The sequence below is a fragment of the Leopardus geoffroyi genome, chromosome B4 (assembly GCF_018350155.1).
Source record: "Leopardus geoffroyi isolate Oge1 chromosome B4, O.geoffroyi_Oge1_pat1.0, whole genome shotgun sequence".
Lineage (NCBI taxonomy): Eukaryota > Metazoa > Chordata > Mammalia > Carnivora > Felidae > Leopardus > Leopardus geoffroyi.
Window position 1 is genome coordinate 98,065,590 of NC_059341.1, and position 16,479 is coordinate 98,082,068.

Here is a 16,479-nt window from a genome sequence, read left to right on the forward strand (position 1 = left end):
AGATATAGGGTGGTAGCTTTTACATAAAAGGTATTCTAGCTTTTATATTTTAATTAATTTTCTGTACAAAAAGCCAGTGCCCCCTCAAAAAAAAAAAAAAAAGAATAAAAAAAAGTCAAGCCAATCAACAAACAAACAAAAAAACCCAGGGCTATGCCTCTCGTGTCAGTCGGATTTTTTCCTTCTCTCCTCCCTAATTCCTTTTTATGTAAAAGTAAACACTCTACAAAATCTTGCTAGAGCTAAAAATAATATGTGTACAAAAAAAGTACAGATTGGTGTCTTAAGGGAATGTCACATTCCTCTAAGAGCAAGTACAGAAAATAGTAGCATGCCAACAGAAGCAACTGACAGTATGTTGAGGATCTGCTTTTGGACAGCAGCAAAGAAGATGTCAGTCACGTGAGTGAAAAAAAATGCCCCAATAAAACACAGCAGGCATATGTGAAGTATTAGGCTGAAATGTTAGATATGTAAAATCATACATTTTTAGTTCTTAGTACATATTGAGGGTGGTGAATGCTACCTTTAATTAAGAGGTCAACTTTCTGTTTTAAATGCCTTTACATTAGGGGCTCCTGGGTGGCTCAAGTCAGTTATGCATCCAACTCTTGATTTAGGCTCGGGTTGTGATCTCACAGTGCTGAGACTGAGCCCTGAGTCAGGCGCTTTGCTGGGCATGGAGCCTGCCTAAGACTCTCTTTCTCTCTCTCTCTCTCTCTCTCCCTTTCTTTGTACCTCCTCTGCTCATGCTTATGTGCATTCTAAATAAATAAATAAATAAATAAATAAATAAATAAAGCAAGCCTCTACATTATGTTTGGAACAAACTGCCCTAAAACTATTGTTTAAAATAAGAAATATGTTGACATTCAAATGAATGTGAAATCTTTGTTTTGGACTATAGGGAAGCTACTGTGATCCATTTGATATTAATGATATAAATACTGACTATGAATACCAGAAATGTTCAGTAGGGTATGTTTTATGTTTTACATGATTTGGATTCACAATGAATGTTGAACAGAGAAATAGGGTGCTAGCCTTTTTCCCAGATTATCAAAGTTAACACTACTCAGAAAACACGCTGATGCACACAAATCTTTACAATTCTATTAGAAACCAATATGTTGAAATGCTCAAAAATTTTGTGTAATAGAACATATGGAGCAATTCAAAGAATTTAGTTTAAAAACCCCCACGGATATATTTTTACATCCATGATAATAGCATTGTACATTATAAAATATAGATTAGGTTCCTTAAAATGAAGAGCTACATTAAGTACTCAAAGACTTTTTTTCACACTATATCTCAAAAACCTATAAGTGACTAAATTAATGGGTAACAAATAAGTGGTGTTGAATAAATATATTCCATAAAATCATGTTCCAAGAAAACAAGAGACTTCAGTGTTTCATTCTGTATTAATTCTGAACTGCCAGATGGCAGGTAGATAATATTTTAGTCAGAAGAACTGGTAAGTAATATGTTTAGAGGCTGAAGAACACTTTCCATTTAATATAGATAGGCTATAGACTTCAGTTTAATTCTTTTGGGGGGGGATTCAGGTTAATTCTTAATTTTTAAAAAAATTAAGTTTATTTATTTTTGAGAGAGACAGAGAGACAGAGCACCAGCTGGGGAGGGGCAGAGAGAGACAGAGACACAGAATCTGAAGCAGGCTCCAGGCTCTGAGGTGTCAGCACAGAGTCCAACACAGGATTTAAACTCAGGAGCTGTGAGATCATGACCTGGGCGGAAGTTAGAAGCTTAACTTACTAAGCGACCCAAGCACCCCAAGGTAAATTCTTAATTTTGAATTTTAATCTCTTGAAATGCTTAAACTATGTAAATTTGCTTTAGATGGTTCCTAAAGAGTTTGAGCCATTCAATATGATCTGTTGTGATTTTAAAAGTTTGTTATTGTTTTATTTTCATTTATAGGATAGAAGTGAACTTGGTCACATAATTTTAATATAACAGATGGGTACAACTGTTAATTTGAACACTAAATGCTGACTTTAAGGTAATCATGTTCCTTAGTTCAATCAATTCAAGCACCTGAATAAACATTTATAACAGTGTTCCATTTATGTCATCTTTGGTCATATTCTTCCATCCTTTCAACCTATATGTTGTGCATGTGCATCATGGAAATAAGTGATAGCTTCAGATTCCTTATTCTTACAACACAAGAAGTGTTAAAAAATCTGTCATGTAAAACACTAATTCTGATTACACTAGGAGCACCTAAAGTTATTGGTATGTTAATTGAATGTGGTTTGGGGAAAAGTGTCATCTGCCTTACAGCATTCATTTGCATATTAATAACAAAACTTTGTTCAGTAGAGACATTTTCTGACGAAAGCGCTAACATAAGAACTTGCTTAGAGATTATATGATCTCAAATTATGATCTGAAATAGTCATAATTTCTAAAGAAAAAGTCTTCTCAGACAAGCTATTTTCATAAAGGAGCAGAGAAACAGATTGAGACTACTGATACCACATCTATACCTACCAAAAGAGTAAGAAAGCAGGGTTCTAAGGCATGTTACTGAACATTTCTGGTTCTTCTGAAAAGAAAAGGAAAAACAAAACAAAACAAAACAAAACATAAAGGAAAGGAAAGGAAAGGAAAGGAAAGGAAAGGAAAGGAAAGGAAAGGAAAGCAAAGCAAAGGAAAGGAAAAGAAAAGGAAAGGAAAATTCTCCCTCAATGATTTTATAGAGCTTTATGGTGGGCAGGTAAGGTTTCCATGTGTTCTTGCAGGAAGGACTCTTGTGTGAGCTTTTCCCCAAGAAGTGGGCATAAGGTTGGGAATACTGGAACACACAGCCACATGGCCAACAATGACTATGAGACTTTGAATTAGTGCCATCAAATACTCAGAAATATTTAAACTGCTACATATGTCTGGAATACTTCCCAACTGTATGTCTAGATCCTACCAACAGACCCTCCTGTAGATTCTATTTCAGAGAGTTCCACTTCTAATTTCCTTGGTCAACTTCGCTCCATTTAGATTTTTAAATAAATGTGTAAAATTATGTAGATTATACTGATAACTTCGGCAAAGGTTTTCAGAAAACTATGCTTTCTAAAAGATTTCCTTTTTTAAGAACCTTCATTATTTAATCCAGCTGCTTCAGACTGTGCTTTGCAATTATGTAGTTTCCTTTGGTTGAATACACACTCATCTTATCTCATGAAGATCATAATTTTGTATAACTACATTGTGGTTTTATAATTTGTATTACATAACATTCCTTGTGATTTTATATTCATTCATTTTTTTACATTCACTATTTTATTCTTTTGGGAAAGGGGATAAAGTTTGTACTCAATTTGCAATAGCTTACAATTGCAAATATATGGGTATTAGCATACACTATTAACTAGTACCCTGTGGGGTTTCATTAGGTATCATTATATATGTGGCTTAGATTTTTCTTTTCAAGTTAATTTCCTTCAAAATGGGCATAAGATATAGGAAGTTTGACTCCCCAATTTATAATTAGGTTTAAAAAAGATGATACTAATGACCCAACAGTTACTCATGGCAATGTATTTGCATTTAAGCTTTCATTCTCTCTTGTCATTGGCATAATTTTACCAGGTAAGTCAAAAAGAAGAAATTAAACTGAAATCCTTAACTTGAACTTACTAAAGCACTGAGCCAAGTAGGAAAAGGAATAGGTAATACATGAAGTTTCAAGTCATATTATATTACATTCAGAAAATTATCACATCTTCCTGCTGGACATCTCTAGTTGAATGCCTTAGAGATACTTACATGCATAACACTAAGTTTATTTTTTTCCTCCTTCCCCAGACCTGCATACCTTTTCATTTTCCCCTATCTTGTTGAATAGCACCATCAGGTATCTAGTTACTGGTGTTAGAAAGCTGAGAATTGTTCTCATTCTTCTCTCTCATCTCACTGGGCATAAAGCTCTATCCACTTTGCTCCTTAACGCTTCTTGAATTCCTCCCCTACTCTCCATCCTTACTGCAACTGCTTTATTTCAGACCGCAATCACCTTCCTGCCTCCCTGCCTTTCACTAAAAGCCCCATGATGGGTTCCCATGCCTCTGATCTTATTTTTATCCAATCCAATTTCCTTGCTGTTGTAAGAGTGACCTTTACACTGCACAAATGTGACCATGCCATTTTTCTGCTACAGATCCTTCAGTGGCTTCTTTAACTTTCAGGCTGAAGTCTTCAAAAGACTTATGGCATGAAGAATCTTTCGTATCTTAACAACTTCTACCTCCCAAGCCTGATCTCTTTCCATCCTTTCTGTAGCTCTCTAATCAAGCCATACTTACCTTCCTGCCTTTATCACATCATTCCCTGTTTTCCTTCTGAGCCTAGGTACATGTTTTTCTTTCAGCCTAAACATGGCTTCTTTTTCTGCTTAGCTAAGCCTTATCCCTCCTAGTATGAAGGTTTTTTTGACCCTTTCTTGCTACCCTTCTGGGATTCCATTCATTTTCTATGAATTGCCATAACATCTCAAATTTAGTTTAAGTTAGCACTAATTAACTCAAATTATGTGTGCCTTCCATTCATTCAATCTACATATCCTAAACCCAGAGAATTTGTCTTTCATATTGTCTCCTCTAATTGCTAGCACAGTACTTGGCACACAGTTCAAAAACCAAATGTATTTGTTGAATGAGTGATTAAATGAAATAAACCAGATTAATTTATGACTCATTTAATTTTTCTTGGTTTTGCTGTTCAGAGATTTTTATAGCAACACAAACAAATTTATATGCAGCACAATTGATATGTCTGTCTGCCTCATTGACAAAGGACTCCTACTTGAAACCATTCTATAAAAATAGAACAATCATTTCTACATTATACTCCTTACCATTCACACTGTACCCCAAGCTTAAAACCTCAGAAGTATCTTTGACGCTTTAACTCTTTAATTGTTCACACCTAACATCCAATACATCCTTTTGATCCTATCACCCAAATATCTTTTTGGAGGCTTTACCTACCTCTTCTTTTAATTCCTACCCCCATTGTATTAGCTCCTGCTTATCATTTCTCGTGGAAATTGGTCCCCCTAAACAGTTTCTCTTGGGTTTCGCCTCTGGGTAGACCAAAAAATACACTTATGCTCTGTAATGTCACTGTGGTTGTAATTATAAATTTGAAATTTACTAATAGTATTCATACTTAAAATAATTCAATAGTTTCCTCTTTTACACTGAAACATAAAAAATTTTTAAATAAGGTATTACAGAGAAAATGCCATAAATATACCAAATCGACTTCATTTTTCTCTTGGGCACATGGCTAAACTTTATCTCTCAGATTCCATTACTGAGAGGCAACATTTCAACTCTTGTGGATCTTGTATCATAGCATGGGTAAACAATGTCATCACTGACATTCTCTGTAATGTCATCACATTTATTATCTGTAAAACAGAGATAATGGTCCTTACTATGTATAAGTTTGAGGATTAAATAAAATGATTTGTGAATGTGTACTTGGTATATTTTATGCTCTTAATTAAGTTAATAGATGTGGTTATTATTATTACACTAATATGAATTGTACTATGGAAATTCCTGACAAGGTATTAGATGATATGGACTCTAATGTTATTATAACCTCAAACAATTCTAAATCTTTAATCATGGTGATCTCTCAACTATCTGACAAAATGCTGCTTATATGAATGTCATCTATTTTTATTTGGGGTGAACAAGGAATGCAGATACACTACTGACCATTTAAATCTTCAAATATCACCCTCTTTCCCCAAAATTTGTGAATAATTAACAAAATGCAAATTGCTTTTTGGTTATGGACCAAGAGGTAGGAGGGGGTGTTAGTCCAAATAATGTACAAACTGACAACTGTTACTTGAAAGAATGAAATTTGCTCTGTATGCTGTTAAGTCTCCATTGTAGTTGGTAGTGACTTTAAAATCCCAGTTACGTTTGCTTTATTTTGTAACTGGTGATTTGATATCCTCTCAAAAAGCTGTAATCTAAGATATAACTATATATGGAGAAAAAGGAAAAAATGGATAATATTCTGTTTAAGTACATATAAGAAGATATTTTAAAACCACTTCAGACTCTGATATTTCTAATTTTATGAGTCAAGAGACTTAAACACTGTCACAAGTACATGATTTTCACTTACAGGTATATTATAGCATACTCAAAACTACAATTGAATTATGAAGAATAGTTGTGATTTTAGGAGCTGAGAATAAAAATGAAATAGTATAATATTTACTTCTCCTTAGAGTATATTTAGTCTAGTTAAAGCATGCTGGTATAGATTTGAGCAGGTAATAATTGACTGTATTTTAAGGCTGGAGGCAAAGCCCAAGGTACTAACTCAAGGAGGTCATTAACACACTGGTAAAAATGCTCACAGGATATATTATGTCTATTTGTGCATTTTATACATTATATACATTACTGAAGATGCAAAAATTGCTAAATAATACAATTTGGTATAACTTAATAATTTATTAATATTATCTCATAAATTGACCATTTTTCTGTCTGTTATTCTTTCATACTTAATTTTCCTCTTGATATACACCTTATTTCTTTCAATAAAATGAATAACTACAGAGTTGTTTCTACAACTTTGTCTTTAGATGCTATAAAGTCTATCAGGCAAAAATATAATATTAGATCTCACAAAGTTTATAAATTTATGTCTTACTTGCTAAATGCTTATTGCTGATTGAATTACAAGTATTTGGCATTTAAAAATTTTTTAATTTTTTTTTATTTTTGAGAGACAGAAAGAGACGGAGCATGAGCAGGGGAGGGGCAGAGAGAGAGGGAGACTCAGAATTCGAAGCAAGCTCCAGGCTCAAAGCCCAACGTAGGGTTGGAACTCATGAGCTGAGAGATCATGACCTGAGACAAAGACATATGCTTAACTGAATGAGTCACCCAAGTATTTAGCGTTTTGATAAGCAAGACAATATATTAACAATTTTAAGCAGTTAGAGTGCTATACTTCTTTTTATTGTTTTTCTTTTTTGATTTGTTTAGTTACATTTATTTATTTATTTATTTATTTATTTATTTATTTATTAAAATTTAAATTCAAGTTAGCTAACATATAGTATAATAATGATTTCAGGAAGAGAATTTAGTGATTCATCACTAACATATAACACCCAGTACTCATCCCAATAAACATCCCCTTTCATGCCCCATCACCCATTCACACCATCTCCCCATCCAACACCCCACAAGCAACCATCAGTTTATTTCTTGTATTTAAGAGTCCCTTGTGATTAGTCTCCCTCTATTTTTTGTATTATTTTTGCTTTCCTTCCCTTATGTCCATCTGTTTTGTTTCTTAAATTCCACATATGAGTTAAACCATATATTTGTCTTTCTCTGAGTAATTTCATTTATCATAATACCTTCTGGTTCCATCCATATACTTGTAAATGTTCTTTTTGACTCCCAACTAATACACACACACACACACACACACACACACACACACACACACCATATCTTCTTTATCTATTCATCAGTCCATGGACATTTGGTCTCTTTCCATACTTTGGCTATTGTTCATAGTGCTGCTATAAACATTGGAGTGCATGTACCCTTTGAATCAGCATTTTTGTATCCTTAGAATAAATAACTAGTAGTGTAATTGTTTGCTCATAGGGTAGTTCTATTTTTAACTTTTTGAGGAACCACCATACTGTTTTCCAGAGTGGCTGCACCAGTTTGCATTCCCACCAGCAGTGCAAAAGTGTTCCTCTTTATCCATATCCCTGCCAAAATCTGCTGTTGCCTGAGTTGCTAATTTTAGCCATTCTGACAGGTTGAAGTGGTATCTCATTTTGGTTTTGATTGGTATTTCCCTGGTGATGAATGATGTTGAGCATTTTTTTCATGTGTCTATTAGCCATCTGGATGCCTTCTTTGGAAAACTGTCTATTCATGTCTTTTACCCATTTCTCCACTGGATTATTTGTTTTTTGGGTGTTGAGTTTGATAAGTTTTTTATAGATTTTGGAGACTAACCCTTTATCTGATATGACATTTACAAAACTCTTACCCCATTACATCAGTTATCTTTTAGTTTTGCTGATTATTTCCTTCACTCTGCAGAAGCTTTTTATCTTGATGAGGTCCCAATAGCTCATTTTTGCTTTTGTTTCCCTTACCTTTGGAGACGTGTTGAGTAAGAAGTCACTGTGGCCAATGTCAAAGAGGTTGTTGCCTGATTTCTCCTCGAGGATTTTGATGGCTTCCTGTCTTACGTTTAGGTCTTTCATCCATTTTCAGTTTATTTTTCTGTATGGTGCAAGAATGTGGTCCAATTTTCTCAACACCATTTGCTGAAGACTGTCTTTTTTCCATTTGGATATTCTTTCCTGCTTTGTCTAAGATTAGTTGGCTATATGTTTGTGGGTTCATTTCTGGGTTTTCTATTCTGTTCCACTGATCTGTCTGTTCCTATGCCAGTACCATACTGTCTTGATGATTACAGCTTTGTAATATAGCTTGAATTCTGAAATTGTGAGGCCTCCAGATTTGGTTTTCTTTTTCAGGATTGCTTTGACTATTCAAGTTCTTTTCTGGTTCCATACAAATTTTAGGATTGTTTATTCTAGTTCTGTGAAGAATGCTGGTGTTATTTTGATAGGGATTGCATTAAATATGTAGATTACTTTGGTTAGTATCGACATTTTAACAATATTTGTGTTTCTAATCCAAAAGCATGGAATATTTTTCCATCTTTTGTGTCTTATTCAATTTCCTTCATAAGCTTTCTATAGTTTTCAATGTATAGATTTTTCATTTCTTTGGTAAGGTTTATTCTTAGGTATTTTATGGTTTTTGATGCAATTTTAAATGGGATCAATTCCTTGATTTCTCTTTCTGCTGCTTTATTATTGGTGTATAGAAATGCAACTGATTTCTGTACATTGATTTTATACCCTGCGACGTTACTGAATTCATGTATTGGTTCAAGCAGTTTTTTGGTGGAATCTTTTAGGTTTTGCACATAGAGTATCATGTCATCTGCAAAGCGTGAAAGCTTGACTTCCTCCTTGTGGATTTGGGTACCTTTTATTTCTTTGCGTTGTCTGATTGCTGAGGCTAGGAAACCAAAACTATGTTGATTAACAGTGGTGACTGTAGACATCCTTGTCATGTTCCTGACCTTTGTGGGGGAAAGCTTTCAGTTTTTCCCCATTGAGGATGATATAACTATGGGTCTTTAATATATAGCCTTTATGATTTTGAGGTACGATCTTTATATCTCTACTTTCTTGAAGGTTTTTATTAAGAATGGAGGCATTTTGTCAAATGCTTTTTCTGCATTGTTGAGAGGATCAGATGGTTCTTATCTTTTCTTTTATTAATGTGATGTATCACATTGATTGATTTGTGAATATTGAACCAGCCCTGCATCCCAGGAATAAATTCCACTTGATTGTGGTGAATAACTCTTTTAATACATTGTTAGATCTGATTTGCTAGTAATTTGTTGAGAATTTTTGCATCCATGTCACCAGGGAAATTGGTCTGTAGTTCTTTTTAGTGGGGTCTTTGTCTGGTTTTGGAATCAAGGTAATGCTGGCCTGTTAGAATGTGTTTGGAAGTTTTCCTTCCATTTCTGTTTTTTGGAACAGCTTCAAAAGACTGGGTGTTGACTCTTCTTTAAATGCCTGGTAGAATTCCCCGGGAGGGTGATCCAGTCCTGTACTCTTGTTTGTTGGGAGATTTTTGATTACTGATTCAATTTCTTTTTTGCTTATGGGTCTGTCCAAATTTTCTGTTTCTTCCTGTTTCAGTTTGGTAGTTTATGTTTCTAGGAATTTGTCCATTTGTTCCAGATTGCCCAATTTGGCATATAAATTCTCATAATATTCTTTTATTATTGTTTGTATTTCTGTAGTGTTGGTTGTTATCTCTCCTCTTTCATTCATGATTGTATTTATTTGGGATCTTTCCTTTTTCTTTTTGATCAATCTGGCTAGGGGGTTATCAATTTTGTTAATTCTTTCAAAGAACCAGTTCCTGGTTTCAGTGATCTGTTTTATCTTTTTTGTTTTTGTTTTCTGATTTCTATATCATTAATTTCTGCTATAATCTTTATTATTTCCCTTCTTTGCTGGTTTTTGGGCTTTCTTTGCTGTTCTCTTTCCAGCTCTTTTAGGTGTAATGTTAGGGTGTGTATTTGAGAACTTTCTTCCTTTTTTTTAGGAAGGCCTGGACTGCTATATACCTCCATTTTATGACCAACTTTGCTGCATCCCAGAGGTTTTGGACTATTGTTTTTATTTTCATTGGCTTCCATGTATTTTTTAATTTTCTCTCTAATTTCTTGGTTTTCCCATTTTTTTTTCTTGTGGTTGATTTCAAGTTTCATAGCATTGTGGTCTAAAAATATGCACTATATGATCTCCATATTTTTGTACTTGTTGAGGGCTGATTTGTGATCCAGTATGTGATCTATTCTGGAGAATGTGCCATGTGCCCTCAAGAAGAATATGTATTCTGCTGCTTTAGGATGAAATGTTCTGAATATATCTAAGTACATCAGGTCCAGTGTGTCATTCAAAGCTATTGTTTCTTTGTTGATTTTCTGTTTAGATGATCTTCCCATTGCTGTAAGTGGGGTTTTGAAGTCCTCTACTATTATGGCATTATTATTAATGAGTTTCTTTATGTTTGTGATTAATTGATTTTTATACTTGGGTGTTTCACGTTGGGGGCATAAATATTTACAATTGTCAGATCTTGGTGGATAGCCTTCTTAATTATGATATAATGCCATTCTTCATCTCTTGTTCCAGTCTTTATTTTAAATTTTAATTTGTCTGATGTAAGTATGGCTACTCCAGCTTCCCTTTGATGACCATCAACATGATAAATGTTTTCCATCCTCTTACTTTCATCTGCAGGTGTCTTTAGGTCTAAAATGAATTTCTTGAAAGCAGCATATAGATGGGTCTTGTTTTCTTATCCATTCTGATATACTATGTCTTTTGATTGGAGCATTTAGGCCATTGACATTTAGAGTGAATACTGAAAGATATGAATTTAGTGCCATTATGTTGCCTGTAGAGTTGGTGTTTCTGGTAATGTTCTCTGGTCCTCTCTCACCTTTGTTGCTTTTAGTCTTTTTTGTTTTGTTTCATTTTTTCTCCAAAGAGTCCCCCTTAAAATTTCTTGCAAGACTGGTTTAGTGGTCACAAACTCCTTTAGTTTTTGTTTGTACGGGAAACTCTATTTCTCCTTCTATTTTGAATGACAGACTTGCTGGATGCAGAATTCTTGGCTGCATATTTTTACAATTCAGCACTTTGAATATATCCTGCCACTCCTTTCTGGCCTGCCAAGTTTCTGTGGACAGATCTGCTGCAAACCTGATCTGTCTTTCCTTATAGGTTAAGGACTTTTTTCCCTTTGCTGCTTTCATAATTCTTTCCTTGTCTGTGTAATCTGTGAATTTGACTATGATATGCCTTGGTGATGGATGGTTTTTATTGACTGTAATAGGGGTTCTCTGTGCTTCTCAGATTTTGATATCTGTGTCCTTACCCATTTTGGAATGTTTTCAGCTGTAATTTGTTCACATAAACCTTCTGTCCTTTTTTCTCTCTCCATCTTCTGAGACTCCTATGATTCAGATGTTATTATAATAAGTCACTGAGTTCTCTAAGTCTTGTATCATGATCTTTTGGTTTGTATCCCTCCTTTTTGCTGTTTCATTATTTCCTCCAATTTTAACTTCTATATTGCTGATGCACTGTTTTTCTTCGTCCATCCTTGCCATTGTGGCATCCAGTCGAGATTGCATCTTGGTTATAGCATTTTAAATTTCATCTTGACTAGATTTTATTTATCTACACAGAAAGGGATTCTATGCTTTTTTCAACCCCAGCTAGTATTCTTATTATCATGGTTATAAATTCTAGTTCAGGCATCTTTGCTTATATCTGTTGCTTAAGCCCATGGCTGTAATTTCTTCCTATTCTTTCTTTTGGGGTGAATTCCTTTGTTTTGTCATTTGGAGGAAGAAAAAAATTAATAAAATAAAATTTTTTTTAAATTAAAAACAAAACAAAAAATCAAGTAAATGAAACTAAATCCTAGAAGTGTTTTGGTCTGCTTGTTGAAAGAAGCTATATAGAATAGAAGAAAAAAGGAAAGAAAAGAAAAAATAAGATAAGAAAAATTTTTAAATTAAAAATATTATAAAATAAAATAGAATAAAATAAAATAAAGAAAATGCAATAGAATAAAAAATTAAAATAATAAAAAAATAAAGTAAAAAAATAAATACATAAAAATAAATATTTCTATTTCTGTATTCAAGAAAGATGAAGAAAAGAAAGAAAAAAGAAAACATTTTAAGCAAAAACTGAAGCAAAGAAAATGAATAAATGAACCAGCAAACAGAATGAAACCTGAATGAAGTTACATCCAGTTTCCCCTAGAACTCAAACTATGAAGCATTCTATAGTCTGTACGCTAAGCAGGTGGAGGGACTTATGCTATTCTTCTAGGGGATGTGCTTGGAGGGCACAGTTGGGCAGGACTTGGTGTAATGGCTCTGTTCTTGACTAGGTGTCACTGCTTAGCTTACTGGGGTGCATAGGAGAGGTTGAAATGGCTTCTCCCAGCTTTCTAGTCTCTGGCACAGGAACTTCACACTTTCACCAACCTGTGATCAAGCACCCCTCCCTTGTCTCAGGCCTCCATGCCACTCCTCAGATCTACCCTGTCCATGTCCAAGCTGTCCACCTACCAGGAGGCACCTCCCTCCAGAGTTTTATCTCAGATGACATTGTGTTTCAACACCCCACACTTCAGAGTTTCTTGTGGCTTGGACCCACACCAACTCTCTGGGGGAGGGTATTGTTGAGCAATGGCCTGTTGCCAGCTTGCTCCAGAAAGCATTCCTGCTATCATGCAGTGGCAGAGGTTCAGGGATTATGGCAAATCACGACACACAGCCAGCACCAGATTTCACTGTACTCTGGCATTTTTTCCCATTCCAGCAAATGTGGCTGCTTTCCAGGTTCCGCTGGGCCCTTTGCCTGTGGGGAGGCCATATAGCCTATACCAAATGCTCTCCAAGCCAGAGGAACTAATTCACCCCCTGTGGGAAATGGACCCATCAGACCATGCTGCCTGCTTCTGGGGGATTCACCCTACCTCACCAGAGCACCACCAAGCACTGATCTCTGAACCTTCAGACTCTGTGCTCCACTGTTTATAGAATCCTGTAATTTCTTTCCATCAGTGGTTTTGGGGAACAGATTTCTCATTCGGTCCCCTGTGATTGTTTTCACTCTTTTTCTCTCCAGCTACTTTTGGGGGAGTGTTTTCTTGCATGATCCAGATGTGCCACACTCTCTCCCTTCCTCTTTCTCTGTCCTCTGTCTGCAAAAGCAGCTCCCTATCCTCAGCGACTTTTCTCTCCCCCAGTTCATCTCTCCATAGTGCATACCTGCTGACTTCTGTGGCTCAAGTTATGCAGATTGTTGTCTTAATCTTCGGATCAATTTCCTAGGTGTGCAAAATGGTTTGGTGCTGATCTAACTGCATTTCAGGGACAAGACAAGCTCAGGGTCTCCATGATGTTCTGCCATCTTAACTCTTCCCGAGAGCTATATTTCTTAAACATGAAAATCTTGCATGTAAAATTCAATTTATTAAATACTTTTAGAAAATAAATCTTCCTCCTGGCTACTCTCCTTTATACACTACTTACCAGGACCATTTTTCATACTTTCTCATCTTTGCTGGAACTTACTAGAGATTTTTAACCTCTTCCATCTCATTCTCCTGGCACTTATGACTGTTTTATCTGTTTATGAAACCAACCATTTCCTCATTTGAAATCTCTGCCGTTCACTTATTCTTGCACACCTCTATTCCTTACTACATCTCAGCATCTTAAAGACTTCCTACCTTCCTCAGGGGTGATAGCACTTAGTTTAATTTTTCTCTAAGAAGTCACAAATATAAATATTTCAGTATCCAGGCATCTAATGTAAATATTGTAGGTGTTAGCTATCATCAAAGAGGAGTTGCAGAGCCTACAGCAAGAATATAGAGCACATTCCATCTAACCACATTCAAATTCAAAACTTATAAAACTTTGTACTTTTCAATTTAAACAGGGATCCTACTGTTGGGTACCAGTTCGTAAGCCCTAGGCATGGGATAAAGTACAGACTCCTTAGGATACCCTATACTGCCCTTAAATATCTAGCCCCAACCCTTAGACTCAGCCCATCTTCTCACCATTTTGTGATACACACAAGAATCCATTTGCACCAAAATTTTCACATCTATCTCTCTCCATCTTTTCTATCAGACTTCGAATTTTCACAAACTCATCTCTTTGCCTGGTTTCTCTTTCCCGGCAATCTCTTCCATATCTGAGATTGCTTAGAAAACTTCTTGAAGCTTATTAGGATAGTTATACTTAAGATTATATTAGTATAGTCATACTTAAAACAATGCTCTGATCAGATAGAATAACTTCGCAAAAAGGAATTACCTGAATTCATGAAAAGGCCATTTTATATGATTATAGACCCGATGGTCTATTTTGTGACTTTAAAAAATAAATATCTTTTGATGGACTCCAAAACATATTAGGTTCTTGCCAATTTATGCTCAGTGATGAAAAAAAGATTCCGGTGTATTAATTTTTCTCCCTAATCCATTGCATTATATTTGACAATAGTACATTTGGGAGAAACTAGCATAGAATTTGGAGGGCTATATACTAAATTCAACTTTGCCACAGATTTTGGGACTGTGGGTAAGTTATCATCTCCTCTGTAACATAGTGGCTTAGACTATATTATTTTAAATTTTCTTCCATATTCCAACAATTTTCCAATCATCTAAGAACTTTTACTAAAGCCTTAAAGTTGAGAACAATAAATACTAAATATCCTCATATTTGAAGCAATGATACTACACATGTCCATGTGTTATTTACTAAAAGATGTCAATGTATGTTAACTCAACTGGAATTTAAATTAAATTAAATTAAAAAAAAAAAAAAAAAAAACTTCTCAATCTTGAAGTCATTGTTCAAGTTTTATCTCTCCTGAGAAGCATTCACTCAAATAAAGCAAGTGACCTGTAACCCAACGGCTGCACAACGATTAAGTAACTTATCTAATTACTTATTTATCTCTGACATCCCCAATGTAAGACTGGCAGTTCTTAAGTATGTGAATGTCTACCTATAACCTTAGAATATTTTGTTCTCATTACTTTTCAGCTAGATATTGACACAAGTCTTTTGTATCAATTAGTTATTCCTTTGTGCTATAAGGTTTTGTTTGCCTCACATAATGAGACAAGAAAGGTCAACCACATTGCCATCAGAGAACATTACTTCTATCTTGTCAATTAGCTTTCATTAGTTTATACATATTACCTCAAGGTTATAAGACAGCTGCTTCACTGCCAGTATCACAGCCATATTCTGGGCAGGAAGAACTAGAATGGCCGAAAGTAAAAGGGTATGTGCTGGCTGGGGTAGTTCTCTTTAGAGGATTGTTTTTCTTAAATAATCAAATAGTTACTCCCAATTATATATACTGGGACAAAATTATGTTACATGAACACTTATAGCTGCCAGAGAGAGCTAGGAAATAGCAAATTTTTAGTTGGTTCCATTTGTATCCCAAATAAAATTGGGCTTTGGCAGTAAGGAAGGGAAGAATAACTGTTGGTTTCCTGATATGTCTTCTGATTGTCATTGTTCAACACTCCTTTGTGACCCTCATAGGAACTTTCCACATGATAATTTTGAAATAATGTAAATCAAAATGAGAGGGAAATCATGGGGAAAAAAAGAAACTGCCAGGACAAATAAAAAGAAAAATGCAGAACAACAGTTTCACTTCTGGAGTTCATTTAGAGTATACAGAGGCATACACTTATCTTTGGAAGAAATGGCACATGCAATAAGAACACCATACACTTAATGCACTTGTACATGTCATGACTGAGAAAGTCTCTTTCTGGACTCCTAGTGGGCCTTTGTTCAGTTAGTTAAGAATTCTTGTTAGTGTTGTTGCTCATCCACACTGGTTTGGACTGTTTCCCATTTTCTCATATGTGTCTTCTTTTCTTGGTGATATCTAGCTACTCTGCTACCAGCCAATAGGTAATAATGGATTAATATCATATCCAGTCTAAATAACATATTAACACATTAACAGAGGTACTTGCAAGCTAGGCTTTAACACAAGGATATGAGTAAATCTCTACCACAAGGATATGAATAAATCTCAATCCCTGGACAGGTCCATGGCAGAAAAAAAACTGTGTGGGTATGATTTTTAGCAATTTCAACTCTGAGACAAAGTAATATTCACGTAGGTCAGCTTACTTTGTTCCCTGAGATATCTAACATGGATGACTTTATCTGAATTCTCTCCTCTGTGCCATA